This window comes from Buteo buteo, chromosome 10 (assembly GCF_964188355.1).
Source record: "Buteo buteo chromosome 10, bButBut1.hap1.1, whole genome shotgun sequence".
NCBI lineage: Eukaryota > Metazoa > Chordata > Aves > Accipitriformes > Accipitridae > Buteo > Buteo buteo.
In genome coordinates, this window is record NC_134180.1 from 19783894 (window position 1) to 19794817 (window position 10924).

At 44.2% G+C, this 10924-nt stretch overlaps 1 protein-coding gene across 3 annotated transcripts in view; it reads right to left on the reverse strand.

The window, feature by feature from the left end:
* The window catches only part of NEK7 (NIMA related kinase 7), a 93149-nt gene extending 85215 nt beyond the window's left edge, over positions 1–7934 (reverse strand). Inside the window, exon 1 of one of the 3 annotated variants that reach the window (XM_075038878.1) lies at positions 7719–7932. The gene's annotated coding sequence lies outside the window, so the exon portion shown is untranslated. Of the gene's footprint in view, positions 1–7718 lie in introns of all 3 variants that reach the window. The other 2 variants (XM_075038875.1, XM_075038879.1) reach the window with 2 other exon arrangements.
* Between the last annotated feature and the right edge of the window lie 2990 nt (positions 7935–10924).

The window sequence follows — 10924 nt, forward strand, 5'->3', positions numbered from 1 at the left end:
ATTCTAACTGGAAAAAACAAATTTCCAAATAATAGCAATGGCAGCACAGGACATACATAGTGTCCTTCAGTAAATTATTCCTGACTAACACTGACCATTAAAATGAAATCTGGTTAAATACATCCACATTACTATGCCATCCATTCATAAAGTTACACACTCAGCTTAAAAGACAGCTTTAGAAATCACAAAATAGTGCTGAAACACTTTAAATATTTAAAAATAATAGCTAATCAATGCCTTTCCATTAACCATCATGATCTGTGACTGGTCATGCTCCTGCCCAGCCTACATTGTCTATTTCTCAAAAATACTAAACTTTTTATCCATCTGCTGTTAATCACAAATTACAAGAACCATACAATGCACAACATAATGTTGTCAATGAAATATTACAGTGAGTTATTTCATTTAGAGTGCTGTAAAGTTGCTGATTATTTAAACTACTTATTCAATGAACAAATATTTGATATATGCCCAATAATTACCACACCAGTTTATTTTTCTCACTCTGTGAATAGGTAAGGTAGATGTACACATTAGTAAAGCGAAATGCATTTAAGCTGACACTCACTTGAACTCTGCCAAGACAATCAAGACCTTAATTGGCAAGGTATAAAGCAAACTCAAGACTGGAAGACCAAGTTAATCACTAGCACAGTAAAATATGTCATTTATTCCAATTAGTACACATATACACACACACACATATTATATATATATGCATAATAATATATAAATATGCACACACATATATACGTGTGTCTCTGTATTTATAGATTATGCATATATAGCTATGTGTGCGTACACACAGAATATTTACTATTAGCTGACAGTGGTAAAAATGAAGTATTTGTTTCACATTGTCAAAAAAAAGAGTCTTCTGAAATGTGAAAAATACATACTCATTTGCATAATTTTCTGCAGAAGCATCCACTTCAGAGAAAAGTTATATTTGCAACTTTTAAAGCACTGAAAGTGACTGAATATAGATGCATATACAGAAGGATTAGCCTTAATTTCAGAAACAGTCTCTAAAAGCCTTTGATTTTTTAATACGCTGCCAAATCAATACTCCCCACAGGATGGCAGGACATTCCTCTCCTCTGTAGGGACAGCCTTGAATGTGGACAACACAAATTCTCATCTCTTGTTAATATACGAGTAGCTATCATCTGTCTATATGGAAATAACTAATACTGAATTTTTCAACAAGCTTATGTCCAAATTCCCTACTCATAGGCAGTCCTGTCAAAGAAGACAAAACACACACAGATAGTTAAGCTGAGTTAAGAGCTGGTTTTAGCAAGAGCAGAAGTAACCGTACACAAAATCTACTTACAGAAAAGTAAGGGAATACACTAAGAGTTCGTATGCAATTTCCTCATCCATTCGACCCAACTTATCAGGCATATTTTCATTCCAATCCTGAAAACACATGCCAGTCACTGTCATTCCCCAACTACTAAGAGTTCGCTCTCTGTCAGCGCTGACTAGACAATGAAAGTCCAAGCTCTCCTGCTTCACAAGTCCGCTTCCCTTCCTCTTCATTCATTTGCACAATTTAAGAAGTTAGATTTTGTTTACTTCTCCCTCTCCATTTCAATTATGTCGTCACTCAAGCAGATTGCTTATCTTGCAAGGCGCTCCCAAAGGATTGTACATGCACTGACTTGCCCCTTTTTGAACTGTTTGTTATTTCATACAAACTGAAGAAGAAACAGGAACTGAAACTGCTCATGCAGCAGGCTTCTACATTTTCATTTAACTTCTATTCACCTGGAAAGAAATTTGATAACCCATTTCTTCATACTAAATACCCAGTTATAAAGGACACAGGTGGATCATGATCATGTCACAGTGAAAAGTTTTGCAGGGAATGACGTATCATTCTAACCACAATACTGTCAAGTAAGCAAGTCCTCAGCACACATCACCCTCCGTTGTGCTACTGCCTCTGTAAGGATGCAGTTCTAAGACAGCATCAACTGATTATGTGACACTGCTGCTTCCCCTGCCTTCAGCCATGCCTTCCAGACCCTCTTCCTTCCAGTGGGGTTCCAGTGGCTACCCAGACTCCTGGTAAGGTAATGAAACTAGATGAAAACTAACCTTGACAAAAAGTAACTTTTTTCCAATTCAGTTCCCTGAATTGTTCCATTGCAGAGACATGGACAGAACTGTGATGGCAAAAGACAGCGGGGAAGACATAGCTGAGGGTGGAGCAGCCCCAACTGAGAGCAGTTAAATCTATTCTCAAATTACATTTCTAACGTGAAATTATACAAGCCAATCTAACTGCTCAGTGACACCACAGGTCTGTCTTTCTCTCCCTTTCTCTGCCACATGATCCTGCATAGCCATCTTTAGCTCTTTGGACTTTTTGCTGAGGTGATTTAATTCCCTAATGCAGCTGGGTTTATGTTCTGCAACCAGTAAGCTGAATCAATGCATACAGGAGTCTGCTGAGTGCCAGAGAATAAGTAGGGGAAGTTCAAGGATAGGAGATGTAGGAAGGGGATTGTAGAAGAAACAGAACATCTCCCTTCTGGCAACAGCACGCTAGTATATTAGCTCACACTTCATTTGACTTTATCCTTAGGTAGGGAACCTAACAAGTACTTAAACTCAAAATAGCTGTGACATGAAGGCAAGAGCCAGCATAGAGAGAAGGCAATTTATTCAACACCAAGCCAAGAGTTTTGTCAACAAAATACTGTACAGGAAAGTAGAAATAGGAAACAAAATAAATGGAAGGAGAATAAACCAGGGTAACAAGTCAAACTGGAAAAAAAATAAAGCAAATATTTTCAGAGAGAGGAAGCTAAGACATCATTTGGAAACCCTTAAAACCCCAAAACCTTGCAACTCCAGTATGCAGAGAGGGAGGAGACCCTTCCCTAACAAAGGGATGGTTTTAAATGCATCTGTAAAAATAAATTATTCATAAAGAGATGCTGAAGAGATTTACTAAAAGTGTAAACAGCTGAGCTTCATACAAGAGTTTAAAAAGACACAGGACAAATTAAAAGTCTGGAAGCATTGTCAGACAAACCCGTTATTGCTATGCACAGGGGAAAAAACACCCAGTTTGGAAGGCTGGCTACATACAACTGTGCCACAACCATGGCTGACAATGTCCCCATCACTCCAGGTGAAGTAAAACACACTTAACAATAAATTCTGCATAATCCTTAAAGAAATATCTAAATATCTTAGAAACCAGTGCAAGACAACACCTTGTAATATCATACTGCAGGTGGTAGATGCACATTCGCAAGCTGAAAAAATAGATCTGTACTATATAGTTTAAAATCTGTACTACCCCAAAGATGATGAAATGAATGAAGCACTATACAGAATCAGAAGAGAAACACCAGCCATATTTAACAGGCTTTCTGTGATCCTCTGACTAGCATTACCTTTGAGTCGTGAAACTATGCATGACAGTAGCGAGCAATCCAGGATCCCTGTGTCCAGAAGCAAAGCAGCTAGCAGCCAGCACGCTCACTTCAGAAGCAGGCCAAGACTCAAGTTCACAGCTGTTTCTATGTTTTACATTAAACCAGCACTGGCTAAAACATGCAAGACCCATTCCTGGTTTTGGAGCATCCTCAATGACTAGCTGTACAGTAAGTGCTCTATTTGCAGGCTGCTCGCTGCTCCTCTTCTGAAGTTCGCCTTATCTCCATGAACTTCACAAGCAACCCACATACCTAACACATGTTCTCAATTTCAGTCAGGGCAAGTACTGGAAGTTAACTGCTGCAAAGACAACTCCTTTTTTGGATCTGCTCTCAGATGAGGACAAAAAGGGTACAGAAGAAGGGCCTCTACAGGATAGAATGCTATGCATTTTCCCACCACCAGTTTTTACTTACTTTAGAATTAGCTTTAAGTTCACCTGTGATATTTTTGCTTTCCAGCTTTCAAGGAATCAATAATTTTGTAAACTGTATACAGCGATGACAGAAGATTAAAATGAACTGAAAAAGATTGTTTCATCAACACTTCACAGCATGTAATTCAAACCTCTCCCAAAGATTTCAGCAAGGATCTAATCTACAAGCTTTACATTTACATTTATGACATTGTAAAGTAATTAATCTGGTCCAACACAGATTTAGCTATTAAATAAGACAGCAGTAACTTCGTTATAAATCATTCCAAGCAGATTAAAGCAAAGAGGCTTGAATGCAAACTCCCAAATGACAGATGATGCAATTAGTCTATTTACTTTGTCACCTATAATCAATAGTGAGAAGTCAATAATATCACAAGATTAACTACGTGCAATCAGGTCTTAACGTGATTGTTCGTAGTATTTTCTTACAAATTCCTCTTTTTAATGCCTTGTTGAAAATTTTATAACAAATTTCCTTACATAAGCATGTGTTCTGTTTGCCCAACAGGGAATAAGGGTACTTGAAATATACTGCATATTTTCTAGCTACAGAAGTCATGACTGAATCACAGTTGTGTTTCACGTGCCAGCAACAAACACATAGGATTATCTTCACCAGAGAAGCAACTCATTTTAATAGCATTGCTTCTCTTCAGCTTAACTAACCTGACAGGAAGAGTCCTTTTAATACTTACTGAAAAGGAAACGTGTAGTGATGTTGTACTTCACTCTAGGGCTGAGTTCCTTCCTGTGTAGCCAGGGGGGTCAAATGGTGATAAATACAGCAAATCAGTGCTTTAAAGGCTGCCCTTATCACCACTCTGGTATTTTGGTCAGTTATTTTCACCTCTGTTGCAAAGCACATGGAACATAGCTAGACCGAACAAACTTTCTGGAAATTAGTCAGTTAACTCATATAACTATCCATAGTATTAACCTGCACAAGATAATCCCCCACTACACATCATTCCTAAGCACTACTCCTTGGGAATCAGGAGGGACTTCTGGATAAGCCTCAAATAATCAAAAAAATTCCTTTGGAGGTAGAGAAGAAGTTACTGCAGTTTGGCTTTTCCCAGGAGACTTTCCAAGGTAACATGAACTCAGCCATTCAGCACAGATGTTTGGAACAATGTCAAACTTCAGAAAGCAACAAGGCATTTATGGTGATACAACTGAATGTAGGGCTAGTGTAAATGCAGGACATTGTACTAAGTTTATTAAATATGAGGGGGTTTTGCATGCATGAACAAATTGCCTCACCAAATTGTCTCTGTGGACAAATATACTGGACTGGCTATATTTTGCACAACTGAGCTCAACTCTGTTGCAGAAAAAAGAAAGGTATGAGTGGGCTATACGGCTCTATCTTACAATTCAGAAGATATCCCAGGTCACAGTAAAATGAGCAACTGACTTCTTGTACTCTATTTTTCATTTGAGTTTCTCATACCCTCACAGGCCTTCAGATGAACTCTAAAATGTTAGATTTTTTTCTTCTTTGGAAACAAGTTTCTATGGTGGGGATGAGATTCTACTTGTCTAATTCTTGTAGATCCTAGAAGACACTGTGGTAAGTCAACCAAAAAAAGATTTTTAGGTGGCTAGAATTCCTTAATTTGTTCTCAAATTATTTTTTTTACTCCAATAACTGTTATGTTGAACACAAGATATCTGTGACAAAGGCAGTATCTCTACCCTTACAGTGAAAATCGCTAAGTGTGCTTTGAGAAGTCATCTACCCAAACTTCAGATATTTATAAATATATCTTCAAATTCTGAAATTAAAGAATAAGTATTGTTAATATAGTCTTTCTTCCAGTATCAAAAAGGAAAAAAAACCAAACAAACAAACCTGGAGAGCTTTAAGTTCTTACTTTAGAGCTGTCAGACATTGCTTGTAAGTTCCCCTCTTCCCACAACACGAAAGTTTTCCTTCTTCTGCCTAAGTTATTCACAGCCCACAAACTAATGACTGTTTTCTACTGCATTTTATCTCTCTCAAGACAGCCCAAGTCCCAACATGTCAAATACAGACATTTCTACAGCACTTCAACACTGAATTGCCTCCTAGATAGCCTTGAAAGTAAAATATTTTCAACTTCATTCTTCCTGATCTAGTGGAGCTGCAAATATCCACTTGACATCTAATCATCCAAAGTGTCTACCTTACAGATTAACGTATCATTCACTGTAATTTCTGCATCTCAAGCTTGTAATACAACTTTATAGAGGAAATATATCCAGTACGTTCAGCAAAATTACTATGCATGCGTGACCTTTCTCAAGATGCGATGCTGGCATTGCAAACCACTTCAAAGGTGGCAAAAGTTTATCGTTCAGTTGGTGCAAGAAGTTAAAAAAATTAAGGAACAGTTTTTCCAATATCAAGAATCAAATATTTGTGTGATTTAATGCACACGCACACCCCTCATCATCTTTTAGGAAATGTAGGTTTAACATCCTAAGTAGTTTTACCATTCAAGAAGTGATGCTCCTCACGAAATGCAGAGCAAAACAAAGCACATTCCACCCAAAGAACAATATTCTGAACTTCTGAATCTCAAAGCCAAGCAGGTGTATGTCTCACGGACAAAAAATGGAATTCAGGGCCAGTACTAGTATAACCGAAATCGGTGATTTACGTAAGGTAAACAGAAAAGCCGGGGCAGGGGGGAACCCCAACAGATGGGGGATGCCTCACTTCCAGCGTTTCCCACTAGGCCTCAGCTCCTCACAGCCTCGTACAGCCACTGGCGCCGCTACCGCCTGGGAGCCCCACCAGCCGATGCGGCAAGGCAAACCCGGCAGCCGTGGGAGAGAGCAGCGACGAGGACACGCGGGCACCCACAAGAGGGGCCCTGGCGGCCCGACATCCCCCTCTGCCCTCCTGCCCGCCCCGGGCGCTGCTGGTGCGGTTCCCCTCAGCCGGGGGCGACTGCCCGGGCAGGAGGGAACGGGGCAGAGGCAGCAGGCTGCCGCCTGGGCCGGTGGGCTCTCTCGACTCACTCCCGCAGGGCCGCGGATCCCAGTGACGATGCTATTTTTACTGAGCGCTGTGTGAAAGCCTCCGGACTGGGCCGTCCCCCTCGGCTGCCCCGCGGAGCATCCCTCCGACACCAACCTCCCAGGTGAGAGGAGGGCAGAGGAGCCCGGGAGAAACCCGCTGGAAACGACGAAAAACATCACGTAAAGAAGCTCGGCTTGCGGCACTAACTCGCAGTGCCCAGCCAGCGGCAGAGGCACGGGGGGCCGCGGCGAGCGGCACGACGGCCGGGCCGCACAGGCGGCCTGAGGCGCGCTGAGGTGGCCAGACGGCGCCGCCGGGCAGGGCCGCCGGGCAGGGCCCCCAGCGGCCCGCTCGTCTCTCGACGGAGGCGGCCGTGCCCTCGGCGAGCCGCTTCCCCAACCGCCCCCACGCGGCCCGCCCTGCCCCTCAGGCCGCGGAGCGCCGGGCAGGCGGCGATACCCTCGTGGCGAGGCGCGGGCACCGCCGCGGCCCCGCCAGGGCCGGCCGCGGCCACGCCGCCCCCTCGGCGCGGCGCAGAAAGTTCCTCGCTCGCAGCCCCACACCGCTCCCTCCCCCTGCGGCGGGCGGAGCGGCAGCTGCTGCGCCCAATGGCACTGCGAGCGAGAGCCCCGGCGACCAATGGGAGGAGGCGGGACCCCGGGCAGACGCCCGCACGGAGCGGCGGGGGGGAGCGCCTCCAGGAGAGCGGCCGCGGCCGCCGGGACTCGCCGGGATCCCCCCGCCCCGGCTCCGGCCCCGGCCCCGGTCCCGGTCCCGGTCCCGGTCCCGCGCCGCCCCGCTCACCGGGAAGCCTGGCTCCGCCTTCTCCTGGCGCGGGGGCCCGGAACCAGCCTCCTCTCCTCCCCGGCTTCTCAGGCGCGGGGCCGGGCCGGAGCTAGCCGCGGGCGCCTAGCGGGGCTCCTGGCGGGCAGCTCGGGCACCCGCAGCGGCCCCGACCTCCTCTCCGCCCCCTGCTGCTCCTGCCGGGCCCGTAAACATCCCGGCATCCCCGAGGAGGGAGGCGGGGCGGCCGCAGGGCCCCGCCTCGCACCGCCGCCCCGCTCCCGGCCGGAGGCGAGGGGTCCGCCGGCAGCTGCAGCGGCAGCTCTCCGCCGGGCCCGCTGCCTGCCGGGCGGCGGCAGAAGTTTCCCTCCGGCGCTGGGCAGCCGGGACCCCGCCGCGCTCCGCCCCGCCCTGCGCTGCCGGGCGGCCTCGTCCCGCGGGGTGACCGGCGCTGCCGGGCACGGCTCCGGCCCGGAACGGCGGCGCTCCGGCCGAGGGCTTGGCTGGCAACCAGCTATTAAAGCCAGCGTGCGTCCAGCGGCCCGGAGCGCCGGCCAGCTCCCTCCGCCTCCGTGTATGCGGGGGAACGGCAGCTCGTTTGAAAGTTACTTGGCTTGTAAATGTTTTGAGACGGGGACCATTCATGTGACGCGTGTTTATACTGTCAAGCACAACGGGGCCTTCATCTGCGCTGGCACTGCAGTAATAGAGGAATCACGGAAAGCGCAGCACTCTCCTGGCAAAACCAGAAGCGTAGGGCAGCAGGAGAAATACGAGCTCCGGCCTTAGACTGGTTCTTCTGCAGTTAGGTGAACAGCGCGGGTATAAGGCTTTGGCCCAGCCTGCTTTGGAAAACACAGCGTGTCAAACAACGTACTTTTCATTTTCTATAGAAGTTGTGATGCTCAGCCTACAAGACGCTAGGCATTGACTGAGTGTATCAGCTGGAAGTGACTCAAAACTCTTTTTTGCTATGCTTGGAGAAATGAAAGTGACAGGAACAAAAAAGACCAGATTCTTGATGAGTCCTTTCCCACCAGCTTCTTCTACTTTTGCAACAGCACTGGAGTTAAGTAGATAAAAAGTACTGAATTCCAGAATACTAGTATTTTTCAGGTTCCTGAAAGTTTGGTGTGCTTTAGTCTGAGGAAAAGCAGTTAAGTTAACGGAGATGAAGAGAGGTCTTAAGAACCAGCGATAGGGCGAAAGTATGAAAGCTGACCACAATTTCCCCAGTAATATTATGGATTACTGTGATCAAGTAGCTTCTTCCTCAGGTGTGGAAACTCTGTAAAAGAGAGATCTCTGGCACTCCAGTGAGAAAACAGTAATTTAAAACTATCTTGAACCGGATTTACTTGTATTTTTTCTAAAGCAAAGTCTCAATTCTCACAAAGGTTGGGTTTGGTTGGGGTTTTTTTTCCCTTGTAACAGGTAAAGTTGTACTTGACTTAAGTCTCTTGCAGAATAAATAGGAAATGGGCCAGTGTGTCTGGGAAAAGTCTATTCACCTCCCTCTGTACAAAATTATACTATCTGCTTTTGAGGCAAACTTTTCAGCTTTGAGAAGTCTGCAGTGTATTTGGTGATACAAAGTCTAACAAAGTGAAAGGAAATTTTTTTTTGTTGGCTCTCATTTCTCTGATGTTAACACATTTATTAGTCATCTGCACATTTCCTTATTATTAGCATTGGGTTATTTGATGTCACTAGCCAAATACGGTGACAAGGTGACCACTCTGCCTCTGGAATCAGATATACCCTATAATCTTCCCTTTTGAAGTGCATTTTGTATTTCTTTAAAAAGTACAGTCCAAAAGAATAAACTGGAATCATGATTAAGAAGGGTTTTTTTGGTGGATAAACTATCTTGCAAAAGCAGTTTCTTGGACAAGAATTCCCTGAATTGTTTTCTTGTAAAAAGTGCAATACTTTAGGTTTCCCCACATACCAAAGAGTGAAAACTTGATAGATCTGCCATATAATGTTAAGAAGTTACTCAGTTAGCAATTCCACTGAATGTTTTCCATCTCCAAAAGTCCCTTTAGTCTCAACCAGAAATTTAGTTGCATGAGACAGTCATGTATTTGCAAAACCTTTGCTGGAAAAAGGAGGGATTGATATTTGATGTGTAGCTGATCACAAAATATCAAGTCTTACTAGATATCATTTTTTTGCAAGTAAAGGCCATTACTACTATAGTATCCAGCTATTGCTGTTTTATAGATTCTCTCAGATTGAAAATGAGCAGTTCACAATCACTGGGGGAGAATAGGGAGCATTTGAAGCTTTCTCTACATTCATACATTAGAAGAGAATAACCCAGAGTTTTTTCTCACTGTCTTCTTAATTTGACTGTATCGGGCTTTTTTGTCTTTCTTCCTATTTTTATATTCACTGAGCTTACTTACTTTCTTTTTCCTTGATTTTCTCCATGCTGTTATTTCACTGTACATTTCCATAATATTTTGGCTTCTCTGTTTAGTTGCCCGAATCCAACAGCTACTTTAGCGTGACATCATTACCAGTTGCTGCAGCATCTTCTCTTTCCTGTATTCCCACCTTATTCTTCTTAGAGGATGGTTGTTTCCATTTCCTTATTGGCGTTTGAGAATCAGAAAACTTAAAAATGAAGAGGCTGCTTCAGATAATTAGTCCATCATCATAAGCTGGCAAAAAGTCTTTAATAGAAATGTAACTACAGTGCACCCATTAATTATAAATTTGCAAAGTGACAAATCTTCCACATACCACAGAAGATTGTTTTCAGACCTCTGCTGTACAAATGTTTATTTATAGAAGGATGTTTTTCTTTGCTTTTCAATGCACATTTTCAGTTAAATAAATTAATCTGGTATTCTCTGTAATGGAGCCTTTGTATCAGACAGAATCAGAAAGGCAGAAGAGGCTCCAGAAGATCCAGTAGCCTTAGGGATTGTTAAGGAGCAGGCTTATCTCTGGCAAATGCTTCTCTTGGAGGCTGGAGGGCACACTGCCTAACCAGCTAGCAAAGGATTAGAGAAAATGGACAAAGACATGCTGGAATTAGGGATCTGTGAGGGAGAACATGGCTTGTTCCTAAGTCTTATCAACTCCTGAAGGTGTTGCCAGCAAATGCTCTACACCTGGAATCAAATAGGCCAGAGGCAGAAGGAATGAGGACCTCACTATTTGTGAATTGATGCTGCACTTCACTAGCCTTGCTTTTATAAATTTATTTACATACC